This window comes from Lissotriton vulgaris, chromosome 2_1 (assembly GCF_964263255.1).
Source record: "Lissotriton vulgaris chromosome 2_1, aLisVul1.2, whole genome shotgun sequence".
NCBI classification, from domain to species: Eukaryota; Metazoa; Chordata; class Amphibia; order Caudata; family Salamandridae; genus Lissotriton; species Lissotriton vulgaris.
The window spans coordinates 111,500,419-111,519,392 of record NC_141687.1 but is presented as its reverse complement, the minus strand read 5'-3'; the positions used below and the strand labels follow the sequence as shown (position 1 = coordinate 111,519,392).

The 18,974-nt window shown below is 43.7% G+C and overlaps 1 protein-coding gene across 1 annotated transcript in view; it reads left to right on the top strand.

The window, feature by feature from the left end:
* Positions 1–18,974, top strand: part of PITPNM3 (PITPNM family member 3) — a 1,845,859-nt gene that overhangs the window by 33,541 nt on the left and 1,793,344 nt on the right. The window lies entirely within an intron of this gene.

Below are 18,974 nucleotides of genomic sequence, written 5' to 3'. Positions count from 1 at the left end.
TATGATCCCTTTTTGGGGTTCAGAGGCTGGATTTTAATTCGTATTGGGTATTTCTTCGCTTTAATCCCTCATACAATTGTTCACAAATATGTTCCTTACAAGGTTCCCTTGTCTTTATCGTACACTGAGCTGCCGACACGTCCTCTCTCCCGTCAACTAACTGTTATGAAGTAAAGCATTTTAATGTATAAATTTTAAATTGCATAACAATAGTTTTATTTGTTTTGAATTAGAATAGGAATTATCGTATGTATTAGAGCAGGACTAATTTTGAACATATGTCTTGAGGGAAATGTGATGTTATAAAAGTGATGATTGTGATTTTAATCTTATGAATAATAAAAATATTCTATTTTTGAGAGACAAAAAATTCCAGTATTTGTGCAGATATAATTATCCGAGTCAGATTTGGTCAAAAGTAAAGTAAGATCAATGTGTAGACCTTTGGGTCACAACAATAAGGTCAAGTTTGAACACTATTAAAGTGAGATTAGTGTGTAGGCCTGTTGGCCACATATTGAAAGCTAATAACACAGAAAGGAATTTCTTTTGATATTGTTTGGCAGAAAAAAAGCATTGATGGCTAAAGGTATTTTTCCTTTGCAGGTATTTTTCCTTTGCAGCGCATGTGCACTGCGTAGGCGAGACCTAAAATGACAAAGGCTCCGATTATGAGTTGATCGGATTTCCGCTCAGTTGAATCATGAGTGGGCCCTTGTTCTCGCATTTGGGTTTAGCGGCTTGAGGGACAATGGGCCTGATGTTACCGTCTGGGAAATCCAAACAGTAAACCCGTCTTGTTAAAGGTGTGTTCTTCAGCCTGGGTCCAGTGCCAGCCAGCATTTGTATAGCGCAAACCTAGCTAACGGTTAGTTGGCCCTAATACCTTGAAATAAGTTCTGAAACCTGCAGGATGAACTCTTCAGCGTACAGTTCTGTTATTGAAAATTGGATGGACACCTATACCTCTGTGTCCATAGAAATACCAAGAACCAGCTGGTCAGCTGTAACTCTCTTAAACTGCTAGAAAGGCTATTTGGTCACTGGCATACAACTTTTCTGATGGATTGCCAGCTCAAGAAAGACATTGCTGCTGATTTAGTTGTTGTAGCATTTCTAAAATTATATATCAAATAGATTTATATCGACTGCAGAAATATATGTCCTGCAGCCGAGGCTACCGTAACAACATGTAATCGACAATAACAATAAGCCTGTAGGAGAACTGCAACCATCACTCCTGCATACTATGTGTTTACTTGCTGCTGGGATACATTTGGCACCCTGGAAAAAAAACATGACTACCCTTTTGAACACAGCTCATGTGGTGAGTCTGTTGAGCAGGCGGTAGGCACAGCAGAGGCCAAAATACTAGACTTCCAGAGCCGAATAATTAGAGTGAACGTGAAAAAAGCATGTGCATACAATGCGCACACACACACTTTTCTTTCTTTCTTTCTTTCTTTTTCTTTCTTTCTTTCTTCCTTCCTTTCTTTTTTTTGTTCTTTCTTTTTTTCTCTTTCTTTCTTTCTTCCTTCCTTTTTAAATTTCATATTTTTTCTTTCTTTAATTTTCCTTCTTTCTGTATATACGTGGGATGTAGTTCTGGTCCAGGCCAACTCAAGGCCATGAGATTCGAGTCTAATATAAAAGCCTTAATCTGTAACTGGTCAAAAAAACTTAAAGCATATTCAAGCAAACAGTCTGAGATCCTATACTTCGCACAGACTAAGCTGGCTTCTTTATAGTGCTTTTTCATTATATTGACAGCACCCGCGGTACAATTGTAGCATGGATTGTGCGCTACAAGCTGCCTCAACAGAGTGAGCACCCGCTGCTGACATCGGATGTGATTTGCAAGTGACAAGGTTGAAGCCTGGCAAAGCCAACTCAGACTTCCACCATTCTGAGGTTCGTAACCGAAGATCGTTAAACTGGGTCCAAGCAGCACACATTGGGCCCGATGTAGGTGGCAAATACCGGTCGGAAACGGCCGAATTCGGCCGTTTCCGACCGGTATTTGGCATCTTGAGATGTAGGAGGCCAGATTCTACAGATTCTGTAAATTTACCTAATCGGTAAATTTACAGAATCTGTAAAATACCGAATCGGTATTTTTACCGATTCGGTAATTCCCAGATGTAGGTGGGACTCTTCTGAGTCCCAAAGGCCCTACAAATTCGGTATTTTACCACCCAATCCAATTGGGTGTTAAAATATCGAATTCAGGTGTGCATGCACATGTGTGCATGCACACCTAGCCATGTGACAGACAGACATGCCCTTAGGGCATGTCTGTGTGCCACATTGCGCACATGCCTATTTTTGGGGTGCCAGAGGGTGTCAAAGTGACACCCCCTGCACCCTTGTGAAATTCGGTATTTACCGATTCGGTAAATACCGAATCGGTAATGCCCATTCATTCCTAAGGGCTTTAAAGCCCATAGGAATGAATGGGCATTACCGATTCGGTATTTACCGAATCGGTAAATACCGAATTCTTCCGATTCGGTATTCCAGCACATCTGGAATACCTACATACCCACCCCTTAGATTTACCGATTTTTAATTACTGAATCGGTAAAATTCGGTAATTAAAAATCGGTAAATCTATTCTACCTACATCTAGCCCATTATCTTTACAATACCCAAAAAAATGTAAAATTCTAAAATCTAATAAAATATATGGGACCAAAAAACAAAACTGCGACCTCAAACACCACATTGAAAACCTGTTAATATTATAAGGTGAGGGAGCGTTCCAATTGTTTTAGATTGCTACATTTATCATTATTTTTAAATATAGTTTACTTAAAAATTCCTTCAGATTTCGACGTTAAAAAGAAAATCACAACCTGTTTAAAGTCTTTATTTTGAAATTCATTTTAAGTCTACTGTTTGGAAACTCATCCTGCTTGGGTTACTTGTACCTTCTATTTGTTTAGGAAATCAATCAATTTCTTTCAGTTGGATTCACAATTTTAGTGCCTCTGTGTTGAATTATTCATTGCTTTTTCACTTCATTTCAGCTAACAGAGTACCAAAAGCAAAAAAGAGGCCTTTATTATGCTTGAATCTTCTATATTGTTTGCATCCCATGCGGAAGTGAGCCATCGGTAGCCAAATGATGTGTCTCTGTTTCCAGGATTACTCATTCGACACAAAAACATTACACAGCATCAGCGCTGAAAAGTAGGTTACAGTGATAATTAGAGAGAAAGTTGCAACCAAATTAGACGGTGATTGCACGTGGACAACTTGCAAAAAGCCAATTTAATGTCGCAAGTCTCGAAATAGCTCACTTAAGCAGAGAATTGACAAGAGTTGTATAAAATCTATAGCAAGCGATTGATGACGTCCAGTGTATCTGAGATCCAGAGACCCTGACCCCTTATTTCCTGATTTTTATAACAGGAAGTTGCTGCCTGGCATAGTGCACATCATATTATTTCATTGTGAGTTTTTGGTTTTATGCCTTTAAATTCTATGTATTCTTTTTCTGTTACTCAAAAACATATCGGGCAGATCTACAAGGAAGTGCTGCAGCGCGGCAACGCAAGCCCTTTGGCTGCGCCACGCCGAGGCACTTCCAAAGCACAGGAATGCAACATATTTACAACAATATGTCGCATTCCTGTGCCCTCCCCTGCGCTGGCGCATATACTGCTGCCATGGTGCAAGGATGCCTGCGTCATGGGGAGATTGTTTTTTGTGCAGGAAGGGACACCTTCCTGCACAAAAACAATCACTACAAACATTTTCCTCTTTCAATGCGTGCTGCAGAATGCCCCTGTGGCGGCGTAGCATTGACACGTATTTTCAGATTTGCGATTCCGCGTAAATCTGGAAATGTGTCTCGTTCTATGTGTGGTAACACCCACAGCAACACCCATGGAACGCCTCTTCCATGCAAAGTGCTGCATGTGAAGGAGCCATATTTACAAGGAGAGGAAAAGTCACGCAGGGTGGCTTTATCTCTCCTTGTAAATATGGAGAAGTGAAATGCGCCTCCAGTACGTCACTAAAAGTGACTCTCTGGTGGTGCAGGGGGCTTGTAAATCTGCCCCATTATGTGGAGAAGACGATGCCAAATTAACATGGAAATACATTGACCACTTAAGTCACTCTCCAGTGCAATCATTATGGCAAACACTTAACACAGAGCGGTGAATAAGGCACTGTATGTGTCTGATGAAGTTAGGGAGCTTTTCTTTGCAATGTAACTCTCTTCCAAGCCTCTGCATCTTACCTGCATCAACAACATGTACCGTGTGTGGACCATCCACTTAGTCGTGATTTGATGCCTCCTCTAGACCCAACCCTCTCCTATGCGCTGTCCTTCACATTTACGCTGGAAGTTTCCAGCCTAGACTTTTATTAAATAACGTACACCCTTTTATTTCCCTCTTTTCTCCATAGTTGAAAATGTTATCTATGTTGAAAATGCTCTCAGTTTTCTAGATGTTACTTATATTTTTGACCGCATTCTAGGCTTTTACTTATATTTAATCTTCATCTATGTAGGTTGCTGTGACGTCCTTTTTGCCTTCTATGTGCTTCTAAACATACAACTGAATTAAATATTAATATACATACATTCATGGATGCATATCACACCAGCCTCGACCCAGTCCTGGAAATGGGCGAGCTAGGCAGATCAGCAGCCCGCCCCCTTCTGCTTATGCTCATTTCCCAATAGACTCACAGTTCTTGAACTCTACCCAACAGTCACCTGAGAAAATCAGCAGGGAGCAGACACTTATAGATCTAAGGAAACAGCAGTGGAAGTAGCTGAACAGAAGAAGCTCTAAATGGAAGTGCTCATTTCTGGGGTCATACACAGGGGTCACAAGTTATGGTTGACATCCCAGCCAGAGCAATGCTTCTTCCTGCGTCGGTGGGTCATTAAAAAGGCCACTTGATTGCATGATGACCTTTTGTGATGAGGAGGACAAAACCGAAAACAAAGCAAGATCTTGAGTCCAGTTGTAGGCGCTAATTTCGAAAATATGATTAGTTTACTACTTCAGATTTTCCCTTAAATTCCCACTTCCCCATCACATTTGTCTCTCTTCTACCCAATGGAGGTTTAAGACAGTTAAATGTCTGGTTTCCAAATATTTTTGTAAATACTTAGGTAAGGATGCCGAGGGGTACTCGCTGCACTGTAGTGCAGCACATACCCCTTGTTGCCCTTACATTAGTATGTAAGGGTACTGAGAGGTATGCACTGCACTGGAGTGGATACTCCTCGGCGCCCTTACATAGCTATGTAAGGGCACCGGGGGTATGCATTGCACATTGCGGTGCTCACCATGCTTCTCCGTGGAATTATATGAAATCTGGTTGAATGTTAATGTAATTCTGCGGAATTCCACGAAATGAAACTCCTCCAATTTCGCCCACCACATCATATACACTCACTCACAAAATACACTTGGGATGTTAGCGCTAAGTAGCTTTCATATCTGCAATTGCTCTTCTGCGCCATGGATAACCTCAAATCGGATTAGGTAGCACAACAAGCTACAAATCTGACTGCAAATTTGTGAGGTGCTCTCAGCCAGTGCCAAGTAACTCATTTTAAGTGTGTGAGTGAAACAAGCATTCATGCCTTGATTTTGTTAGATCTATCGGCGGCCTTCGACACTGTGAACCATGAAATATTAGCCAGTAGGCTATCGGAGATGGGGATCAGAGATACCGCACTCTAACTATTGTCATCTTTTCTTGCCGATAGGACCTTTTCAGTAGAATTTGAAGCCTTTTCCTCCGAGCCTTTTAAACTTCCTTGTGGTGTGCCACAGGGCTCGTCTTTGAGCCCCACACTCTTGAATGTATATGTGGCCCCTCTGGCTTCAATCATCAGGCAGTTTGGGTTCTCAGGCGTCTCTTATGCTGATGACACCCAGTTGGTGGTGTCAGTATCAAGCAATGTGGAGGAGACAGCTGACCATTTCAACTGCTGCATGACACAGATAACCTGTGGATGCAGTCCAAGTGCCGAAAATTGAGCGGTGGATAGACTGAAGTCCTGCTGCTGGGCTCTAAACCATCTTTTTGCTCACCCAGATGGTGGCCCGACGGTCTGGGGGACTGCCCAGCCCCAGTGTCTACGGTCAAAAACATAGGATTTATCTTTGACGACAAACTAACATTCAAGAGTCAGCTCAACTTCCTCTCTTCAACCATTTGGTTCATTCTAAAAATGATCACTATTCATCACACCTGATGCCCTAAAAACACTGGTTACAGCATTAGCCCTGTCCAGGTTGGACTACGGCAACGCCCTGTACATGGGGGTCGAATTTCAGTAGCTTCAAAGACTGCAGCACCTTCAAAATGCAACAGCCAGATTAGTATTGGATATCCCCAGGTTCGAGCAGATCTCTCACGGTTTAAGAGCCCTCCACTGGCTCCCGGTGGACAAGAGGATTAAGTCTAAATCCCAATGCCTCGCATTTAAAGCCCTACATGGCGCAGGGCCTCAATTTCTGTAGACCCACTTGAAATGGTATGCGCTGTCTTGATGTCTAAGATCCTCTCACACCAAACTTCTGCAAACACCCAGGTTCAAGAAGGCACGCTGAGGCGGAAGAAGCTTCCTGCTAGTGACCGTCAAGACATAGAGCCTACTCCCGAACCCCATAAAAAGCAGCCCCACGCTTCTATCTTTTAGAAAGGAGCTGAAAACCTGGATCTTTTCCAATTAACACATTTGGTACACTACTCCAGCTACTGCCCTGACCCACCGGTCTTAGCGCCAATGCACCCCTGAGCATTCCTGCGTTGTACAAATGCACTAATCAAATCAAATCAGAAGATGGAGGGAAAATTATTAATTTAGACTTTTCCAAAAGCAGGTATCCGCGCACCTCCCCTAGTGCAGCGTTCCGCCCTGTTCCAAGCTTGGTATACCACAGACTATGTTTAAAAGGGCTGCCCCAGGCTTGCAAATAGCATGCTAGGACCCCCAATGTTTAAATGATCTGTACGCTCCGACTTGCATGTTAAAGCTGTCTGCCCCGGACACACAGCACTATATATATTGTTGTTTTTTCTATAGCTTATATCCTCTGATGGCTTGCTATCTCTGAAAGCCTTCTCTCACTATATTCCTAAAGCTCTGCATGAAAAATTGACCTTGAGCTACTCAGATTGATTCCTGTCCTTTCCTTCTTCAGAGTGATTCTGTCCGCACCTTCCAGCCTCTGTATGCCTTCTATTTCTGAGTGCAGCCTCCTCCCACTCTTGCGCCTCTCCAACTTAATATCTTGTAATTCCGCAAATGGCTCACGTCTCGTTTCATAGATCACAACCTCTCCTCCTGTAAAATCCTTTTCTGCAACCTAACCATACCTAACCTCTGCTAGCCTATTTATCTATTGGACTAAACCTGTTCCAGAAACAACATAGCTTCCAACAATTGAGAACATCTAACTGGAATGTTTTTTTCTTAAGACACTTGCAACATGACTAATCCCAATAACCAACAATACCAAAGGATGTACCACTAAGCTTGGGTCCCAGAACAGCATGCTACTCCAAGTAAAGTGCTTCAAGGTCTCATCAGGGGCAGTAAGCACCGAGTCCATGCAATTCCAATTCCAATATGTGTATTTACTTAAAATATTAAATAATCACATATTTTATTGCAAATAGCATCTGTTTTGTGTGTTCGAGCTTCATGGCTGTAGATAAATGTATTTTGCCCTTTGGGGTCTGCTGTTCTGTGGTTGGCTACTTTTTTGCATGAAGTACATTGAGGAAATTGATTTGATTTGAAATTGAGTACATTGAGGAAATTGAGTTGATTTGAGTAGGGTTAATGGAGAAGACCTTTTGGGTTTCAGAGTGAATCGACTGAGTTGTTGTACTCCTCTTGGCTCCATAACAGACCACAATTAGGGACAGGATTCAATGTGTGCTGCTTTCATTGGTATCCACCACGGGCTGAGCAGCACCCTGTAACTCTCTCTGACCCCCCACCACACCCTCTCGTCCTGAACCCACCTTCTATGTCATCTTGCCGCCATAGAGACACGAATGTTGTGGAATCCCATTTATCGTCGATCACCTTTGTTTCAGGTAACCACAACAGGCTGCATGTTTTATTTTGAGGTTTTATATACATTCAATTTTTTTGGTAGGCACTTGGAGATAAGGGATTTGCCCAGAATCACGGGATGTTGAGCCAGCGCTGAGGCTCGAACCTGGTTCCCCAGCTCCAAAGTCGGAAGCTCTGTCCGTTAGGCATCAGCATTGCGGACAATGAGTCTGCATAGTTCATTCATTCTGGCCTTTCTCATTTTTAAATTATAATATTAATTGAAAAGTGCTTTTAGTAATCTAAACTGGTGGCATGTTTATAATCCTCTATTTAATCACTACACAAAGTGAATTGACATGGAACAAACACTACAAGCAGACATTTAGAAAAACGCCCCACTCTGTTGTTAGATAGGTCATGTGATCTAGTCAGGTGATCATTGAAACTGAAGAAATACTGCTAGCATCACTGAGGCATATACCGCTATGAGCCTTCTGGTTCTAGACAAGCGCACTTGAGAAGCAGTATCATGTTAGCGAATGCCGCTGTTCTACAAGAAGTGACGTTGCCTGAAGTTTGACTTCTCCCAGTTACAGGCCCTTTGTTTATTTAAAAACCTTGATTTAAATCAAGAGGCTTGGGTATTTTAGTAAACTGTGACTGACAAAGGCACAAACTAAAAAAACTAGCAAAGACCAAAGGCATATTTTGAAGAGATAGGTTGGATAACTCCATATGTGGCCTATCTGTATAGCTAAAGGATTGAGTCACTAGGAAATCTAGTTAATCAGAGGACTAAACATAAGGAAAACAATACATCTACAAAAATGGGACTGAGGCATTGGTTGTATGCATTGGTTGTATGCATCAGCAAGGGCGCCAATCCAACCCTGGATAAATTGCAGGAGTTGCAAAACAGTACATAAGGGAGAGCGGCAAAATAGATTTTTCTTCCTGGCATCCCTAACTCTCTGCCAGGGACTCTGTAGTTGTTTGTGCAGTGCTCCTTTGTGTGAACAATAGAACATTTGAGACCCAGAATGTACAAGAGGTACTTCTGAGAAGACCCTTGCCTTATGAGGTGTTCCCCAGCCACTGCTGATTTATGAGGTCACGTGTTATATGGTCTATCCTCTTTCAATTGTTAAGTAAAGTAACTTAACAAGCGACTCTCCCAAATGGTAATTGGCCGTTATACTTATTGATTTATTAAGGTGCTTTATATCATGCCAATACGCTGCCCTCTGCACACTTTAGTGCCATGCATATAACCAAATAAAGTGGGATTAATACATAGGATTCTGTAATCCCTGTATAAACGTCAGTCTCTAATTTCTTTATAATCGGTGACTTGTGATTTACCCAGTTGCCGATTATAAAATAAAAAGACTTGGAACTCGACTATTATAAGTTATTACAGTCGCGTTCCGATGCATGCAGCTGAGGTGAAAGGCGGATGACCTCACAAAGCAAAATTGAAGCAGTTGTTTAGTAACAAAAAATGAAAGGTTGCTTTTCTTCTGCTCTATTTTTCGAGCTTACAATGACAAGTAGAGTGAATATGTTTATTTTTGACAACAAGTTAGTGTATACTCACACACAAAAAATCAGTTACTTGGCGCTGTAAGCTAGTGTTTTGGACATATTACTTATGCCAATGAGGGCTACAAGGTTTAGGTGTCCGATGTCATCCGTTGCATGATAATAGTGCCTGGTCTGGAGAAATACAGAATTTAAAACACAACATATTAGTTAGGGCTGTTTTTACTAATAAGCATTTATAATTATCCAAATGATTCATATTCAACAACCTTAAAATAATGAAAGATTTGGGGAAAACACAATTGCAAGCAACAAAAAGAACTTTGTGACAGCAGCAGTAACCCACCCACTGAGCTATCCACAAATAAACAATTATTTGGCTAGCATGTTACACCCTGTGCTTTGCAGGAGGTCCATTATCCCTCTGCGCTACTTTATGAGTTAAAACTGATACTAAGCATTACTCAGATCTCGTTGACAGAAACATTAATCACCTGAGTGAAAACTGACATTTTTGTTACTGCCTGCAAGTTGCTGGAACACAAGGAACTCTGAAGCGTATATAAGATATTTGAAAATGCTACCCACCCCCCACTCCCCCCAAAGCTAAAGAGCTTGGCCCCTGTTGCTATTGCACAAACCCCAGGACAAGAGCAGAATGTTGTGCCCTGTCAGGGGCAGAAGAAAACCCACACATGCTGTAACTGCCCATTCACAGCTGGACAATCGGATAGCAGGCAGAATGACAATGAGCAGGTCTGCAGAACTCTGCGGCTTCTGACGGAGGCACAGCAGAGCCTGCTGCAATCCCCGGAAGCACAGACGTCACTAATGGACAACGGCGGTGAGACCCAAATAATAGACGGTCCGTGAAATGTACAGACGATGGTCACCCTAGCTCAGGGGTCTCCAAACCGGTCCTGGAGGGCCGGATCCATGCCAGACTTTTGGGATATCCCCATTGAGATACATGTAGTATTTTAAAAATCTGGCATTGATCCGGCCCTTCTGGACCGGTTTGGAGACCCCTGCCCTAGCTGATGGATTGTAAAGTATGTTAATTACACCATCCTGATTGGTCATCTTGAGCTGGGAATTGTTGGCCTGTCTGAATAGTTTGTCTCTTTTGTTGTATCAGCATCGTGTTCCCCTGTGAGGGTCTCGGCGTTTTGCAGTGGGGAGAGCACGCCATATTTCAAGTGCCTATTCTCACAAGTGATACTGCATAGTACCTACAAGGCCGGGGGGCATTCTTGCCAGGCCTGGGCACCCCCAGCCTTGCTCTAAAACTGCAGCCGTTCACTTCCACGCTGTGGGATCACACTGACCTGATTAAAAGCTAAAGACAAGGCAGTCATATTTCAGCACCGTTACTAAGCCATGCATTTCCCAGCACCCACCTCCGATGCAGAAGCCGTACATTCTCTAATTGAAAAGATCTTAAAGCTAGCCCTTTTGTTCTCAGTGACTGCGCGTTCTCTGCTCTCCTTCTAAAGACGGTGCAATACTACAGTGTGACCGGATGCATCACTGAGTAATTAAATAGGTAAATCAGTGAGTCACTGAACACATACCTGAGGTAGTGATTGACTGTCAGTCAGTGAGTTAGTGCCTGACCAAATAATTTGGGGCAGATTTATGATAACTGGCGCATCCCCAGGGATGCGCCAGTTATTTTGCGACGCAGCTCCGCCACCCATGGTGCGCCGCATTTACAATGCGGCGCACCATGGTGCAAAAACGGCACAGATGCGTGACGCATCTGTGCCGTAAAGGTGGCGCATTGCTGGAGTTGCGTCGCAAGCGCGACGCAGCTTCAGCAAGGCTCGGGGGTGCCCTATCTGTCCAATGCTGCCTCAACCCTTACGCCTGCTTCAAGCAGGCGCAGGGTTTTGACGCAGCATTGGCCTGTAAGTGACTGAGTGAAATCTTATAGATTTCACTCAGCCACTTTTGCGAGGCGCACCTGCCCCGGAACGCCCACCCTGTGCCGGAACGCCCACATGTGGCACAGGGCTTTACAACGTGACGCATCTGCCTAGATGTGTCACGTTGTAAATTGGTCGTAGGGATGCGCCACGTTTACGCCGCAGTTGCGTGACGCAAACGTGGCGCATTACAAACATAAATCTGCCCCTTAGTATCCAAACAGAAGTGTGGAGGATTCACTGCCCTCTGCTCCTGCACTACTAGTCTAAAAGCTGGGGGGCAGATTTATGAGGCCCTTGCGCCACGTTTACGCCGCTGTTGCGTCACGCAAGGCGGCGTAAACGTGGCGCATCCCTACGAACAATTTACAACGTGACGCATCTAGACAGATGCGTCACGTTGTAAAGCCCTGCGCCGCTTGTGGGCGTTCCGGCGCAGGGTGGGCGTTCCGGGGCAGGTGCGCCTCGCAAAAGTGGCTGAGTGAAATCTATGAGATTTCACTCAGTCACTTTTAAGCCAATGCTGCGTCAAAAGCCTGCGCCTGCTTGACGCAGGCGTAGGTCTTGACGCAGCATTGTTAATAATAGTAATTATTTCGTAGAAAAAGCCAAAGGGCCACACACAGCTCGAAGGTTTCAAGGAACAACATGCATCTGTTCTGAACCCACGAGGGCAGGCCCAAACAGCTGGAAGAAGCTGTGATGATGTCACTGGTGGAGAATGAAATACAGTGACATCAATAGGATGTGAGAAGCATTCTTAGTACTTTCTATTACCTGAAGAACTTTTATCACACAGAGAAAATCTGGATCACCAGCTGACCCATGCCCCCAGTTATTCTCAAGAAAGTCCTGTCTATCCAGTATATCGCAGAAGCATCTCAAATGATTACAAATACTCTTCTTGTGGCTGGTATCATGCCAAAAGAGCGTAACTTCTCTTCTATCAAACAGCCTCTACAGAAACCTGATCTGGGTGCAAATAATTCTGCAAACTACAGACCATTTGCAAATGGGAGTTACTTTTTTAAATAATGGAAAATGTAGGCTGCATACAAATGCTGAAAATCATAGAATACACAACATTACATCATATGCAGCGGTCAGCGGTCAGTTTCTATTCTTCCAGAGGGAGTTCGTGTTTCTTGCGTTTTACAAAGATGAACTAAGAACACAGGCAGATGTTGATTGAGCACCAGCCTTGGCCATTCTAGACCTCCCTGCCGCTTTAGACACAGTCCACCACACAACACTACTGACCAGGCGGGAGTATGAGAGTATCCAAGGGAAAGCCTGGAATTGGACCAATTATTTTCTATACAACTAGAGTTGCATCATCTCACTCTCATGATCACATCCAAACTCTCCCCCTTGGATACTAACATCCCTCAGGGTAGAGCCATCTCTCTGCTCCTTTTTAACATATACCTTAGCCATCTGCCTGCACCCGTCAATCCATTTGTCTGTCATGTTTCAACTACGCAGATGACACCCAAAATATTCCAATTTCAAGAAAACCAGAGATCCAGGATTGGAACCGGGATCGATTTGAAAGAGTGGAACTACGCTAACCATCTGGAACTCGACCCAGAAAACCCTCAATTCTAAGATGATCCATGCTCAAATACGAGCTCGCCCTCCAGACCTAGAAGTGAAATGTTGTATATAAAGAAATGTTCTTGAGTCAAGGTATATATTTCATGTAGCTTTATTCATGGATAGTTACAGGTCCAGTTCTTATGATGATAAATAAGAGACCCCACCAGGAGTGACCTCCTTGTCACTCAGCCTGCCTCCAACTGTCAGTAGGCTTAGGCAATCACTACAACATTCTATGATGTCACTTGGTAAACAAACAGTGACATCGAGAGAGTATCAAGGAAATGCAAACCTGGGGAAAAGAGACAAAGTCCATGTACAACATGCCACCAGAAACAAACACAGACACCTTAGGGAGCATCATAGATGCAGATCCTTCTCTACACCTGTAAAATTGATCAACAAACACATTTGCAATCGCATTCGCAATCGTAAAACCTATTTTCTTCAAACTAGGCCACCCTACAGACTTCAAATGACGCTAGCATTTATGCTCTCTAACCATGAATACAAAAACAGTTTCTCTCTAGGACACCAGAAATCTCTTCCAAAGTACAAAGGTTCCAAAATTCGGGAGCTTGACCATTTGTACACCTGTACCCTTGGGAACGTATCATCCCCCTTCTTGTGACCTTGCTCTGGCTCCCAGTGTCTCGACGCATCACTTTCAAGCACCTTGCGCATCAAATTGAGTGCTGTATGGGAAACATCCATTAGTACGCGGACATTTCTTCGTGTACCATTACTACGCATGCGTTAATACGCATGCGATGTAACAATACGTCACATTTAGTACGAGTGCTGTTACATCGCATGCGTACTAAGAACGCATGTGTAGGGGGTGGGCGCCGCCTTTTGAGGTCGTCACAGCTGCCATTTGCTCCCAGGGTCTGCTGCTGCTGCTGAGGACGTAGGAAGCCCACAACAGAAGATTGAACCACGCGTGAAAAGAGGTAAGTGGGGCTGTGTAGGGTCGTGTAGGGGCAGTGCAGGGTCATGCAGGGTTGTGTACTTGTGTAGGGTTGTACTGTTTTAGGGTGGTGTTTGGGAGTAGGGACGGTTGTGTAGGTGTAGCGTAGAGTAGTGTATTTGGGTGTAGGGTAGTGTAGGGGTCGTGAAGGTAGTGTTGTGGGGTTAGTGTAGTGTAGGGCAGTTTTTTAGGGTTTAGGGTAGTGTCAGAATGTCGTCCATGGTAGTGTTTCAGTGAAGGGACAGGACTGGGGGCAGGGGCAGGGGCAGGGTCGTGCCGGGGGTAGTGTTTTAGGTTAGGGTAGTGTTGTGGGGTTAGTGTGGTGTAGTGCAGTGTAGGGGGTCGTGAAGGGTAGTGTTTGGGAGTAGGGACAGGACTGGGGGTAGAGGCAGGGTCGTGCTGGAGGTAGTGTTTTAGGGTTTAGGGTTGAGTTTGGGGTTAGTGTAGTGTAGAGTTTAAGGGTTTAGGGTAGTGTTGTGGGGTTAGTGTTGTGTAGTGTAGGTTTTAGGGTAGTGTCGAGGTTTGTGCAGGGTAGTGGTTGGGGTAGGGACAGGACTGGGGCTAGGGGCAGGGTTATGCTGGGTTTAGTGTTTTAGGGTTTAGAATAGTGTTTTAGTGTTAGTGTAGTGTAGTTTACTTTTTTAGTGTTTAGTGTAGTGTCGGGGGTTGTGATGGGTAGTGAATGAGTGTAGGGAGCGGAGAAGGGGAATGTGTATGTTAGTGCAGGGGGTAGTGATTTAGGGTTTAGGGTAGTGAAGTGGTGTCAGTAGTGTAGGGTAGTGTAATGTAGTGTTTTAGATGTGGTGTGGGGTAGTGTATTTTCTATAGTGTAGTGTTTTACACTTTAAAAAAAAAAGAATATGACATGTTATTCCGTATACCATTTTTATTACTAGGCAAGTTTTTACTTAGCATACATTAACACTTTAAAAGTAATGGTATGCGAAGTAAAAACTTGCGTAGTAACGGTTATTGCTAATCAATAACCGCGTGGTAATAGCATGCGAAGTAATAGCATTAGAAATAACATCACATATTCGTGCTGTTTAGAATCAAACATATGGCTGGGTCCTAACTGGAATGGCGTTGTGAGCATAGAAACAATGAATTCAGGCCCATATCTCTGACCTGGGGTGAATGTTTGACATTGTTCAGCATTCTGTCCATCATTTGTTTTTTTGCATTTGTATAGAATCAAACCAACATTTTTATGCCAAAAATTCCAGATCCACCATCCTAGAACACATCTACAACCCAAAACCTTCCCACAGCTGAAAGTACCACGATTCCCCAAAATCAGGATTTGAGGACATTCTTTCGCACTCCAAGCCAGCAAACTTTGTGGCTCCCAGCCAACATAGATAAGGAAACTAGAAAAAGACCTTGCTAAGTGACATCCAAGCACATTCAAGAACACAACCACCAAACACAACACTAGTCAACCACGATGCAAAACCAGAGAATGCTACTTACATGTAAATGTTCAACTACTTTTCATGTAAAATAAAGCTACCTGAAGCTTGATCTCTTACACGATCTTTAAATATGAGAACGCATTTGAGCAGCACCATGTGTGCCCCGGCACTGATCAAACCATGCATCATTACCTCCTGCACACCTCCCAACTCTTCCCACAGAGGTCATACTACAACCACCCACGTCTACGTCAAATATGAAGGTCCTCCTGCATTTGTATCTATTCTCTCTCCCTCTCTCTGTAACCTCTTTATGGAACACCTCACCCTCATTCTTAAACAAGCTGGAATCAACTACCACCTTTATGCTGACGACACCCAAATCAACTAGAAGATCAAAACCCATGCGGACATCATATACCTTAACAACACCCTCACTAAGATCCAATCCTGGTTCCAATTAAATCATTTCAAACTCAACCCCCCAAAAATTGAAATATTTCTCTTCTCCCCTAAAAATAACCCTCTCCCCATTCAATCCTGGATCTCCGACCTTAATGCCCTCAACTGCTCACTCTCCCTGTCCAACTCAGTAAAATCTCTTGGTATCTCCATCAACAATAGCCCCACTCTCTCCATTTCCACATCAAAAACTCGGCTAAAGGAGCCCTCCTCACTCTTTGTCATCTCAAGAAAATTAAACCCTTTATTCCAACTGATGACTTCAAATTAGTAGTCCAGCCACTTGTCCAGGAATTGATTAAGGCAACGGCATCCTCACCGGAATCCCCAAGGTCCACCTAGCTCCACTCAAATCTGTGCTCAACCTTGCAGCCAGGCTCATCACCGACTGCAAAAGTGTTGACCACATCTCCCCTGCCTTCAGAACTCTCAAGTGGCTCCCCATCGAAGGCCGATCCCCTGCAAAACTGCGTGCATTGCATACAAAGTCCTCTATCAAAACACACCGCCATACCTAACCAATAAACTCTGCAAAGCTGGCAGCACACATCCTTTGAGCAGCACCAACACTTTCCTTCTAGTCCCACCCCAGCTAAATAAAAATCCACACAATCCTGCTCCTTCTCTAGAAATACCTCAGACATCTGGAATGCCCTCCCCAAAGACCTGCGATGTAACCTTTTTTCTGTCAGCTTTAAGAAAGGCCTCAAAATGCACCTCCTCAATAAATATTGGGGGTCTTAATCTTGCGCCCTGCACTTGATCTCAAATTGCCTTGTCATATATGTATATAGCTTTTGTACTATCTATCTGTTTATTTTATATGTGTAATTTCATTCAGCGTCTCCTTTGTTTTCTGTTGGTATTCTATGCTGTTGATATATTTTGCCTTGCTGCTGTAATACAGCGTTTTAACCGTTACTATCTTCTTACTCATATAAAGCGCTCTGGGTCTAGCCAGAGATGTATAAAACCTCTAAAAAATAAAAAAAAGGTTTTTGCTGTGGCCATAGATGACAATTGTTTCCCTTTATATTGGACCATGCCTTTGACTCAAGTTTTTAGCACTCAAAATCAAGAATATAGGAGTACGCTGGTGATGCAATTTGTGGAAAATAAGCACCAGGGCTCTCGTCAGGATGCCACTGCAGCTTGTACCACATATTGACCTGGCCCTGCTACCAATGATAGTAACAACACAACTGCTAACCCTCACACTCCAGCAAGTATGACAATTCGGACTATTCCAGGCCCCCAAAGCTATAAGAGTGGATTGGGCGGCAGGTAATATTCCTTTTTAATGTATAATAAACTATAATTGCCTGTTGTTGTGGAAACCTCAAAATTAGCCAGACAGCGCCACCTTGTGGCAGACTGTCACAAGTGCCGGTGTTGACAATTAAGTGCCAGTACTGAATACTGGAAACCACTGGCTCAAATTAACAAATGCTTTGTCTATGACTATTAGAACTCCCCCCACCCTACTCACTTTTAGAAAGCACTTGAAACCCACCTACTCCCATGAGCTCATCTGTTTATGCCAAATGGCCCAACTACGTTTTTTTAATCCTGAAAATCTAAGTATGTCCCTTGTTCTTTGTATAATGGAGTTCAAATGAGTTCTGTGTAAAGCGCCCTAAAGCTTTCGATGGTGTGGAGTGCTACAAACACTGTTAAATAAGTAAAACATTGGAGAGGATTGTGGGTCTCCCTCAGCAGCATTGTCACCGATTTGTCACACCCTGGGTACATTGAATGATACCTAGCAGCACACTGCTGGACACCAGTGCTCCCTTTGAGGTATGGTATATGTGGTTCAATCAATGTGTCACAGTTTAAGCAGTATTCATGGTTGTAGTCTGGTTAACAGACTTTGCAGATTTTTAGAAATGCACTGATGCAGTGATGAGCACTCGTGCTATGCTGCATCTCACCTCGTGGTGGCGTTGTGACACCCACCATTTGTTGTGGAACCATGTTTTACATAGTACTACTTTCAGGAGTGGTTCTGTTGTTTTCTATAGTACTGTTCATTTGTGTGTCCAGTGTGCTTTTGGTAGTACTGCCTTTGCAATACTGCAGCTTTGGTTTGCTTTTTCTTTTACAAATAATGACTGCTTGGCATGTCCTGAGGTCTTTGGAGTAGCTGCTCCCTTGGGTGTGACTGTGTTTGAGGTGTTGCATTCTATTGACAGCACTGCTCATTTTGCCAGTTTTGCTAATACGCTTAGTGCTGTTTTGTTTTGAAAGTAGAACTGCCCCATTGAGTTGGACTGTTCCTTTGGGGTGGGGCTTTCTGGTTGGGTAATGCTGTTGCATTACAGTGTACTGCGATTTGGATAACTTTGTTTCTTTGTGCGGAATGTTAGTTGGGGTACTTTTCCCAATAATACTGATACTTTGTGTATTACTAGAAGGACCCCAATACCAGGTGCAGGTAAGACAGGTGGGCCAGGATGTGGGGGGACTGATAGACGACGGGGAGGGAAAATTAATGATTAATTTAATTTTCCCTCGTCGCCGGTCGAGCCCACCCACCCCACCACGCCCCACCCCTCTTTCCTGCATGGGCTGCCTCTGCTCAAGACCTGGCTCTTCAACTGAGCCACCCCCTCTCCCCTTCAGCACCTTGAGACCCTAATGGGTAAATAGTCGTGCTTTATAAGAAACTTGATTGATTACTGCTCCTCTGGGTAGTCCAGTTGCCCGACAGGCCCCCAGGTCTGTCCTGCTTCGATGGACATTAGCACCCCCTTTTAAAGGTTTCTTCGTTCTTGTTGTAATGCTGTTCCATACAGTCCTACTCCTGTTATCGCTGCTGCCTTCAGCTGGACAGTATGACTGAGGAGCAGAGCTGCTTTCCGTAGCATGAGTTCTTTTACTAGTAGTAGGCCTTGGTTTGGACTCGCGATTTGGGGTATTTACGCTTTTTGGTGGTACTTTACGAAGCATTAATATTGATGGCAGGCAGATGGATTGGTAATTGTTCCTTATGTGGATGGACCGGC